The sequence below is a fragment of the Balaenoptera physalus genome (genome assembly GCF_965194825.1).
Source record: "Balaenoptera physalus genome assembly, chromosome: 8".
NCBI classification, from domain to species: Eukaryota; Metazoa; Chordata; class Mammalia; order Artiodactyla; family Balaenopteridae; genus Balaenoptera; species Balaenoptera physalus.
Genome location: NC_138887.1, coordinates 42,653,722 through 42,666,046, shown reverse-complemented (window position 1 = coordinate 42,666,046; position 12,325 = coordinate 42,653,722). Strand labels below are relative to the sequence as shown.

General features: G+C 38.7%; 1 protein-coding gene across 1 annotated transcript in view; it reads right to left on the bottom strand.

Annotated features, from left to right (window-relative positions):
* Window positions 1–12,325, bottom strand: part of LOC309665813 (protein piccolo-like) — a 1,074,121-nt gene that overhangs the window by 86,785 nt on the left and 975,011 nt on the right. The window lies entirely within an intron of this gene.

Genomic DNA, 12,325 nt, shown 5'->3' with positions numbered 1-12,325 from the left:
TCGTGTGTTTGGGAAGAGTTTGGAAAAGTCACCTCATTTCCACTTCTCCTGGTATTCGGGTTCCCCCTCCAGCTCCTTTCCTTAAGTTTCCCCACTTTGGGAAGGCAGCACACTCAACAGCCGGTTTTGAACAGCTTGGAATTTTCCGGGTGAAGAAGGGGAATGGGGGGATGGGATGAGACACAAGTCCTAGATGTTTGGACAGGGATATGCCACTCTACTTTCCTAATCTGGAAGAAGAATTTCCCTGTCCTTCGGGTGCCCCAGAAACCGGAATGGGTCTGTAGAAATCCTGCCCCTTTGTGTCTGCTTCCCTAAACAACAAGTTGAAAACTGGTGCTCAGGGGCACTGCAATTCACAAACATGCAGGGTTGTAATTGACACCTCGAATGGAGTCATTTCTTGAGCCAAGTATTCGTAAAGGACTTGTAAGTAAGGCAGAATTGCAGGAAAGGGATTTCAAGAGGTAGTTTGCACTCGCCATTAAAGCACATGTAAAGCTGCTGAACATCGCCAATGATGCAGTTTGCCAAAAAGGCCGTATGCGTTATTCCTTAATATATTCAGGAAAAACCCTTACTCCATTTTTGGCCAACAAAACAGGCGGGCAATGCAAATTAATTCTACAAAGGGGTATCACTTAGCACCAGTCAGAATGGCCAATCGCAAAAAGTGTAAAACCTGAAAGGCAGGACAGGGCATGGAGAAAAGGGAACCCTGACAAGGTGATGGTGGGAATGTAAATTGCTAACAGCCACTCTAGAGAAGTGGATGGTGATTCCTTAAAAATCTAAAAAGACAGAGCTTCAGAGCATATGGCGCTTCCACTCCTGGGCCTGTATCTTGGAAAAAACGTAAATTGACAGCACTCTGGCACTCCAAAATTTATGCAGCCCTGTTTACAAGAGCCTCTACTTGGAAGCTAACTAAAAGTCCTTGGAAGGAAGAATGGATAAAGAAATTATGGTAGATATGTACAATGGAATATTACTCACTCATGAAATGAATGAAATAAGGCCATTTGCAGCCACTCAGAAGGACCTAGACACATTCATACTAAGTGTCATAAATCACAGAATGATAAATATCATATGATATTACTTATAAGTGGAATCTAAAAATTGATACAAAGGTACTATCTTACAATACAGAAATAGAGTCCCAGACTTAGAACACAAACTTATGGTTACCAAACTGGAAAGGTGTGTTGGAGGCATAAATCATGCGGTTGGAGTTAGTATATACATATTTACAGAGAGAAAACTTGTAATCAACATGGACCTGCTGTAGAGCACTTGAAACTCTTCTCAACACCCTTTAGTAACTTCAATGGGAAAATAATTCTAAAAAGAATATATAGTCATCTCTGTATAAACGAATCATGTTGGTGTACATCAGAAACGAACAAAACATGGTAAATCAACTATACTCCATTATAAATTTAAAATTAAATTACAGGAAAGAAAAATGATCACTAAATTCGTTTAGTCGCGGTGAGCATGCTAGGGTCACATCCCTGGACACAGACACAATTTGGTCCCAAGGCTGGACTGTTGTGGGCCTGAGGACCTCGGGAGGATATGCCAGCTAATTCACCCCCCTTGAACATGTACTACCTGGTCCCCTCTGCATGGGATCACAATCTCCAGATCTAAGTGTGCCCTCATACTACTAAACCAACCTTCTGACACCCAAAGGATGGTGGACTCTCTGGGCTGGATGACATTTGGAAAATCACCTGCTCTCAACATATCCTGGTGTTTGGGTTCCGACCTCCCGACTCCTTCGTAAGGGTCATCCCACTCTACAAGACAGCACCCTCAACAGGTGATTTTCAGGGGTTTATACTTGTTCGGGGGATGAAGGGTAAGGGGGAAGAAGGAATAGGACAGAAGCCCTTACATGTTTGGTCAGGCACATTCCACTCTAATTTAAAATTCAGGAACAGGCCTTTCCTTACATCTAAGGTGGTGTCAGTAACCAGAGAGGGACAGTAGAAATCATGCCGCCTTCTGTTTCCCATAACAACAATTCTAAAACTGGACCTTATACGCACTTCATATCCACAATGCCTGGGGAGCTGTAAATGACAACAGACTTCATAAAATGTCTTGGGGTAGGCAATCGAAATTGACTTCAAAACAAGGCAACCTTTCAATAACCCTTTTTCAAGGGGTAAATTTTATTCACACTGTTTAAAAAAAAAAGCACTTATGAAGATGCTCACCATTGCTTTATGTTGGACAAATGCAAATCAGATGTACAAAGAAGTATCACCTGGAAACACTCAGAATAGCCATCATCACAATGTCTGCAAACAAGAAATGCTTCAGAGGGTGTGGAAAAATAGAAACCTACTACTTATTATTATTATTTTTTAATCTGCGTTGGGTCTTCATTGCTGCGCGTGGCTTTGCTCTAGTTGCAGCAAGCGGGGGCTAGTCAACGTTGTGGTACGCAGTCTTCTCTTTGCGGTGGCTTCTCTTTTTGTGGAGCACAGGCTCTAGGCACACAGGATTCAGTAGTTGTGGCACGTGAGCTCAGCAGTTGTGGCTCATGGACTCTAGAGCACAGACTGAGTAGTTGTGGTGCACGGGCTTAGTTGCTCTGCGGCATGTGGGATCTTCCCGGGCCAGGGCTCGAACCTGTGTCCCCTGCACTGGCAGGCGGATTCTTAACCACTGCCCCACTAATACTACACTATTGGTGGCAGTGCCAATTGGTAGCAGCCACTATGGAGCACAGAATGGAGGTTACCAGAGTAAGGGGAGGCGGGAGGGATAAATTGGAAATTGGGATTGACATATACACACCACTATATATAAAAGAGACAACAAATAAGGGCCTACTGTATAGCACAGGGAACTCTACTCAATACTCTGTAATGACCTGTATGGGAAAGGAATCCAAAAAGGATTGGATATATGTATAACTGCTTCACTGTGCTGTGCAGCAGAAAGTAACACAACATTGTAAATCAACTCTATTCCAAAAAAATTGAAATTGAAATGAAATGAAATAAAATAAAATGAAATAGAGCTGCCAGATGATCCAGCAAGATCACCCTTGTGCGCATATCTGGAGGAAAGCATAAATCGAAAAGAAACATCTTCCCCAATGTTCACTGCAACACTCTTTACAATAGCGAAGAAATGGAAGCAACCAAAATGTCCATCAACATATGGATATACGTAAAGAATATGTGGTACATATATATAATGGAATATGACTCAGCCATAAAATAGAAGAAAATAATGCCAATTGCAGTAACATGGATGGACCTAGAGATGATTGTACTAAGTGAGGTAAGTCAGACAGAGTAAGACAAATATTGTATGATATCACTTCTAGGTGGAACCTAAAAATTGATACAAATGAACTAACTTACAAAACAGAGACACACTCACAGACTTGGAAAACAAACTTATGGTTACCAAAGGGGAAAGGTGGGGGGTAGGGATAAATCAGGAACTTGGGGTAAACATACAAATACTACTATATATAACATAGATAAGCAACAAGGACCTACCGTATAGCACAGGGAACTCTACTCAATATTCTGGGGATACCTTTATCAGAAAAGAATCTGAAAAAGAATGAATATATGCATATGTGTAACTGAATCACTTGCTGTGCAGCTGAAACGAACATAACATTGTAAATCAACTATATGCCAATAAAATTTATATTAAAAAATAAAGAAAATCACCTGTATTTCAAAAGAAAAAAAAGAATTCCCATATATTTTTATGGCTTGATAGCTTACTTTTTTAGTGCTCAATATTATCCCATTCCCAGAATACTTTAATACTATATCATTTCTTTCACCTATTGGAGGACACCTTAGTTTCATTCACATTTTGGCAATATTGAATTAGGTGCTATAAATATCCATATGCAGGTTTTTGTCTGGGCGTATGTTTTAAACTACTTTCAGTAAATATCCATGAGAACACTTGCTGGATTGTACAGTAAGGGAATGTTCAATATTATAGCAAGTGTCAATCAGACTACCAAATAGCTGTATTATTTTTCATTTCCACTAATAACAAATGACACTTTCTATTGTTCCACATCCCCTACAGATTTTGTTCTTGTCATTTTAGCCACTCTAAGTGTGACATAGTGGTATGTAATTATATTTTTAATTTGCTTTTTCATGGCAGCATGTAATCTGGATTATTCTTCTGTATACTTATATGCATAGTGTCTATTTTCTTTGGTGAGGTAGGTGTCCATAAAGTATATTGGTCCACATTTTATTTAGGCTGCTTTCATTTTTTCCTACCCAATCTGTATTTATTTTATTTATTTTCGTGCCTTATTGTATTAGCAAGGACTTGGAGTAAAATATGGGAAAGGAGTCATGAAAGGGGACATCCTTGCTTTTACCTGAACTTAGTGGAAATGCTTCATGTTTCTGACCATTAATCATGATGTAAGAGAAAAGTTTCCTGTAGATCTTTCTTATCAACTTCAGAAAGCTCCAGTCTATTTCTTTAACTGAGAGTTTTTATGAAGAATGGGTGTTAGATGTTTTCAAAGGTCTTCTGAATCTATTGATATGCTAATGATTGTCTTTAGGGTGTTGATATGATGGATATAATTATTTCATTTTAGAATGTTGAAACAGCCGTGCATACCTGGGATTATTCCCTCTCATTCATGATATAAAATTCTCTCAAAATATTGTTGGATTAGATTTGTTAATGTTTTGTTGAGGATTTTTGCATTGATGTTCCTGAGAGATATTGGTCAATTTTCTTTACTATTCATATGTTCCTCTAAGTTTGGATGTTGTGGTTTTAGTGTCAGACATTCATTTGGGGAGATTCTCAGTAATTTTTTAAAAAATATTTTCTGTTCTTTGTTATCTTTATTCTCTTCCTGCTATACCCATTACGTATAGGTCACAGCATTTTTCATTGTTCCACAATTATTGATTATTCTGTTCTGTTGATTTCTTTCCTGCCCATTTTCTCTTTTCTTTTGAGATTCAAAGGTTTCTCTTGATATGTCTTCAAGCTCACAGATATTTCTCCTCAGCCAGCTCTTTGACTGCTAAAACAAAATATGAGAGACATGGTATTTTATAAACAACAGAATTTTTTTTTCCCATAATTGCTGAGGCTGAAAAGTTCAAGAACAAGTAACCAGGGGCTTCCCTGGTGGTGCAATGCTTAAGAATCCGCCTACCAATACAGGGGACACGGGTTCGAGCCCTGGTCTGGGAAGATGCCACATGCCATGGAACAACTAAGCCCGTGCACCACAAATACTGAGCCTGTGCTCTACAGCCCACAGGCCACAACTACTGAAACCCACACGCCTAGAGCCCGTGCTCCGCAACAAGAAAAGCCACCCAATGAAAAACCCACACACCGCAACAAGGACCCAATGCAGCCAAAACATTAATTAATTAATTAATTAATTTTTTTTAAAAAAAGAACAAGTTACCAGCTGACTTAGTGTCTGGTGAGAGACCAATTTCTGATTCATAATGTGGGTCTTCTGTCTCGGCAATGAAATCATGTAATGCGCATAAGATCTTCTGTGTGCTCCATTTATTAGGTCACTAATCCCACGTTTGAGGTCTCTGGCCTCATGAGCTAATCACCTCGCAAACGCCCCACCTCCTAATACCATCAACATGGGAGCTGGGTTTCAAAATTTTAAAATTAGAGGTACAAAATGTTTACATCATAACAGGGACCACAGAGTTAATTGATTTTTCCTTTCATGTTAAAGGTTTGAACATTTATATTTATTATATAAACCCCATACCCTTGGGGGTTTTTTAAGATTGTTTTCCCGTATAGGCCAGTACAGACCATTGAGTAGAGTTCCCTGTGCTATAAAGCAGGTCTTTATCAATACTTATCTATTTTATATATAGTAGTGTGTATATGTCAGTCCCAATCTCCCAATTTATCCCTTCCTCACTTATCCCCTGGTAACCATAAGTTTGTTTTCTATATCCATGACTCTATTTCTGTTGTGTAAAGAAGTTCATTTGTACCTTTTTTTTTAGATTCCTCATATAAGCAATATTATATGATATCTGTCTTTCTGTGTGACTTGCTTCACTCAGTATAACAATCTCTAGGTCCATCCATGTTGCTACAAAACCATTAATTGTTAAAGATAAGTCTCGAGAGATTAACCAAGATGGCGGAGTAGAAGGACGTGCTCTCACTCCCTCTTGCGAGAACACCAGAATCACAACTGGCTGCTGGACAATCATTGACAGGAAGACACTGGACTTCACCAAGGAGGATACCCCACGTCCAAGGACAGAGGAGAAGCCACAGTGAGACGGTAGGAGGCCCACGATCAGAGTAAAATCAAATCCCATACTGCTGGGTGGGTGACTCACAGACTGGCTAAAACTTATACCACAGAAGTCCACCCACTGGAGTGAAGGTTTTGAGCCCCACGTCAGGCTTCCCAACCTGGGGGTCTGGCAACGGGAGGAGGAAATCCTAGAGAATCAGACTTTGAAGCCTAGTGGGAATTGATTGCAGGACTTTGACAGGACTGGGGGAAACAGAGACCCCACTCTTGGAGGGCACACACAAAGTAATGTATGCATCGGGACCCAGGGGAAGGAGCAGTGACCCTGGGGGAGACTGAACCAGACCTATCTGCTGGTGTTGGGGGTTCTCCTGCAGAGGCGGGTGGTTGGCTCTGTTTCACCATGGGGATAAGGACACTGGCAGCAGAGGTTCTGGGAAGTTCTCCTTGGCAGGAGCCATCCCAGAGTCTGCCATTAACCCCACCAAAGAGCATGGGTAGGCTCCAGTGTTGGGTTGCCTCAGGCAAAACAACCAACAGGGAGGGAACCCAGCCCCACCCATCAACAGTCAAGTGGATTAAGGTTTTACTGAGCTCTGACCGCCACAGCAACATTCAGCTCTACCCACCACCAGAGCCTCCTATCAAGCCTCTTAGATAGCCTCAACCACCAGAGGGAAGACAGCAGAAGCAAGAAAAACTACAATCCTGCAGCCTGTGGAACAAAAACCACAGTTACAGAAAGATAGACAAGATGAAAAGGCAGAGGGCTATGTACCAGATGAAAGAACAAGAAAAACCCCCAGAAAAACAACTAAATGGAGTGGAGATAGGCAACCTTCCAGAAAAAGAATTCAGAATAATGATAGTGAAGATGATCCAGGACCTCGGAATAAGAATGGAGGCAAAGATTGAGAAGATGCAAGAAATGATTAACAAAGACCTAGAAGAATTAAAGAACAAACAAACAGAGATGACCACTACAATAACTGAAATGAAAACTACACTAGAAGGAATCAATAGCAGAATAACTGAGGCAGAAGAACGGATAAGTGACCTGGAAGGCAGAATGGTGGAATTCACTGCTGCGGAACAGACTAAAGAAAAAAGAATGAAAAGAAATGAAGACAACCTAAGAGACTTCTGGGACAACATTAAATGCAACAACATTCACATTATAGGGGTCCCAGAAGGAGAAGAGAGAGAGAAAGGACCAGAGAAAATATTTGAAGAGATTATAGTCGAAAACTTCCCTAACATGGGAAAGGAAATAGCCACCCAAGTCCAGGAAGTGCAGAGTCCCATACAGAATAAACCCAAGGAGAAACACGCCGAGACACATAGTAATCAAAGTGGCAAAAATTAAAGACAAAGAAAAATTATTGAAAGCAGCAAGGGAAAAACGACAAATAACATACAAGGGAACTCCCATAAGGTTAACAGCTGATTTCTCAGCAGAAACTCTGCAAGCCAGAAGGGAGTGGCATGATATACTTAAAGTGATGAAAGGGAAGAACCTACAACCAAGATTACTCTACCCGGCAAGGATCTCATTTAGATTTGATGGAGAAATCAAAAGCTTTACAGACAATCGAAAGCTAAGAGAATTCAGCACCAGCAAACCAGCTCTACAACAAATGCTAAAGGAACTTCTCTAAGTGGGAAACACAAGAGAAGAAAAGGACCTAAAAAAAAACCCAAAACAATTAAGAAAATGGTCATAGGAACATACATATCGATAATTACCTTATACGTGAATGGATTAAATGCCCCAACCAAAAGACATAGACTGGCTGAATGGATACAAAAACAAGACCCATATATATGCTGTCTACAAGAGACCCACTTTAGACCTAGGGACACATACAGACTGAAAGTGAGGGGATGGAAAAAGATATTCCATGCAAATGGAAATCAAAAGAAAGCTGGAGTAGCTATACTCATATCAGATAAAATAGACTTTAAAATAAAGAATGTTACAAGAGACAAGGAAGGACACTACATAATGATCCAGGGATCAATCCAAGAAGAAGATATAACAATTATACATATATATGCACCCAACATAGGAGCACCTCAATACATAAGGCAACTGCTAACAGCTATAAAAGAGGAAATCGACAGTAACACAATAATAGTGGGGGACTTTAACACTTCACTTACACCAATGGACAGATCATCCAAAATGAAAATAAATAAGGAAACAGAAGCTTTAAATGACACAATAGACCAGATAGATTTAATTGATATATATAGGACATTCCATCCAAAAACAGCAGATTACACGTTCTTCTCAAGTGTGCACGGAACATTCTCCAGGATAGATCACATCTTGGGTCACAAATCAAGCCTCAGTAAATTTAAGAAAATTGAAATCATATCAAGCATCTTTTCTGACCACAATGCTATGAGATTAGAAATGAATTACAGGGAAAAAAACGTAAAAAAGACAAACACATGGAGGCTAAACAATACGTTACTAAATAACCAAGAGATCACTGAAGAAATCAAAGAGGAAATAAAAAAATACCTAGAGACAAATGACAATGAAAACACGACGACCCAAAACCTATGGGATGCAGCAAAAGCAGTTCTAAGAGGGAAGTTTATAGCTATACACGCCTACCTAAAGAAACAAGAAAAATCTCAGGTAAACAATCTAACCTTACACCTAAAGAAACTAGAGAAAGAAGAACAAACAAAACCCAAAGTTAGCAGAAGGAAAGAAATCATAAAAATCAGAGCAGAAATAAATGAAATAGAAACAAAGAAAACAATAGCAAAGATCAATAAAACTAAAAGTTGCTTCTTTGAGAAGATAAACAAAATTGATAAGCCATTAGCCAGACTCATCAAGAAAAAGAGGGAGAGGACTCAAATCAATAAAATCAGAAATGAAAAAGGAGAAGTTACAACAGACATCGCAGAAATACAAAGCATCCTAAGAGACTACTACAAGCAACTTTATGCCAATAAAATGGACAACCTGGAAGAAATGGACAAATTCTTAGAAAAGTTTAACCTTCCAAGACTGAACCAGGAAGAAACAGAAAATATGAACAGACCAATCACAAGTAATGAAATTGAAACTGTGATTAAAATTCTTCCAACAAACAAAAGTCCAGGACCAGATGGCTTCACAGGTGAATTCTATCAAATATTTAGAGAAGAGCTAACACCCATCCTTCTCAAACTCTTCCAAAAAATTGCAGAGGAAGGAACACTCCCAAACTCATTCTATGAGGCCACCATCACCCTGATACCAAAACCAGACAAAGACACTACAAAAAAGAAAATTACAGACCAATATCACTGATGAATATAGATGCAAAAATCCTCAACAAAATACTAGCAAACAGAATCCAACAACACATTAAAAGAATCATACACCACGATCAAGTGGGATTTATCCCAGGGATGCAAGGATTCTTCAATATACGCAAATCAATCAATGTGATACACCATATTAACAAATTGAAGAATAAAAACCATAGGATCATCCCAATAGATGCAGAAAAAGCTTTTGACAAAATTCAACACCCATTTCTGATAAAAACTCTCCAGAAAGTGGGCATAGAGGGAACCTACCTCAACATAATAAAGGCCATATATGACAAACCCACAGCAAACATCATTCTCAATGGTGAAAAACTGAAAGCATTTTCTCTAAGATCAGGAACGAGACAAGGATGTCCACTCTCACCACTATTATTCAACGTAGTTCTGGAAGTCCTAGCCACGGCAATCAGAGAAGAAAAAGAAAGAAAAGGAATACAAATTGGAAAAGAAGAAGTAAAACTGTCACTGTTTGCGGATGACATGATATTATACATAGAGAATCCTAAAACTGCCACCAGAAAACTGCTAGAACTAATTAATGAATATGGTAAAGTTTCAGGATACAAAATTAATGCACAGAAATCTCTTGCATTCCTATACACTAATGATGAAAAATCTGAAAGAGAAATCATGGAAACACTCCCAATTACCACTGCAACAAAAAGAATAAAATACTTAGGAATAAACCTACCTAGGGAGACAAAAGACCTGTATGCAGAAAACTATAAAACACTGATGAAAGAAATTAAAGATGATACCAACAGATGGAGAGATATACCATGTTCTTGGTTTGGAAGAATCAACATTGTGACAATGAGTATACTACCCAAAGCAATCTACAGATTCAATGCAATCCCTATCAAATTACCAATGGCATTTTTTACGGAGCTAGAACAAATCATCTTAAAATTTGTATGGAGACACAAAAGACCCCGAATAGCCAAAGCAGTCTTGAGGGAAAAAAATGGAGCTGGAGGAATCAGTCTCCCTGACTTCAGACTATACTACAAAGCTACAGTCATCAAGACAATATGGTACTGGCACAAAAAGAGAAACATAGATCAATGGAACAAGATAGAAAGCCCAGAGATTAACCCACGCACCTATGGTCAACTAATCTATGACAAAGGAGGCAAAGATATACAATGGAGAAAAGACAGTCTCTTCAATAAGTGGTGCTGGGAAAACTGGACAGCTACATGTAAAAGAATGAAATTAGAATACTCCCTAACACCATACACAAAAATAAACTCAAAATGGATTAGAGACCTAAATATAAGACTGGACACTATAAAACTCTTAAAGGAAAACATAGGAAGAACACTCTTTGACATAAATCACAGCAAGATCTTTTTTGATCCACCTCCTAGAGTAATGGAAATAAAAACAAGAATAAACAAATGCGACCTAAAGAAACTTCAACGCTTTTGCACAGCAAAGGAAACCATAAACAAGACGAAAAGACAACCTTCAGAATGGGAGAAAATATTTGCAAATGAATCAACGGACAAAGGATTAATCTCCAAAATATATAAACAGCTCATTCAGCTCAATATTAAAGAAACAAACACCCCCATCCAAAAATGGGCAGAAGACCTAAATAGACATTTCTCCAAAGAAGACATACAGACGGCCACGAAGCACATGAAAAGATGCTCAACATCACTAATTATTAGAGAAATGCAAATCAAAACTACAATGAGGTATCACCTCACTCCTGTTAGAATGGGCATCATCAGAAAATCTACAAACAACAAATGCTGGAGAGGGTGTGGAGAAAAGGGAAACCTCTTGCACTCTTGGTGGGAATGTAAATTGATACAGCCACTATGGAGAACAATATGGAGGTTCCTTAAAAAACTAAAAATAGAATTACCATATGACCCAGCAATCCCACTACTGGGCATATACCCAGAGAAAACTGTAATTCAAAAAGACACATGCACCCGAATGTTCATTGCAGCACTATTTACAATAGCCAGGTCAAGGAAGCAACTTAAATGCCCATCAACAGAGGAATGGATAAAGAAGTTGTGGTACATATATACAATGAAATATTACTCAGTCATAAAAAGGAACGAAATTGAGTCATTTGTGGAGACGTGGATGGATCTAGAGACTGTCATACAGAGTGAAGTAAGTCAGAAGGAGAAAAACAAATATCGTATATTAATGCATGTATGTGGAACCTAGAAAAATGGTACAGATGAGCCGGTTTGCAGGGCAGAAGTTGAGACACAGATGTAGAGAATGGACATATGGACACCAAGGGGGGAAAACTGCGGTGGGGTGGGGATGGTGGTGTGCTGAATTGGGCGATTGGGATTTACATGTATACACTGATGTGTATAAAATTGATGCCTAATAAGAACCTGCAGTATAAAAAAAAAACAAAACAACTAATACTAAACTTTCATTGGGTTATTTGTATGGAAATATGTTAATATAAATGTTTTAGACACTACATGAAATTTCTAAAAATCTTATATTTGTATTTGTATGGAAATATGTATGGAAATATGTTAATATAAATGTCTCAGACATTACATGAAATTTCTAAAAATCTTATATGTTCTGGTATAATGTTATAAGTAATAATCCTAGTTATTACTTTAAAATGTATATCTCAGAAATAACTAATTTTCTTGTCAATTGCATTATTATGAACTTTCATCAAATCTTTAACCATGG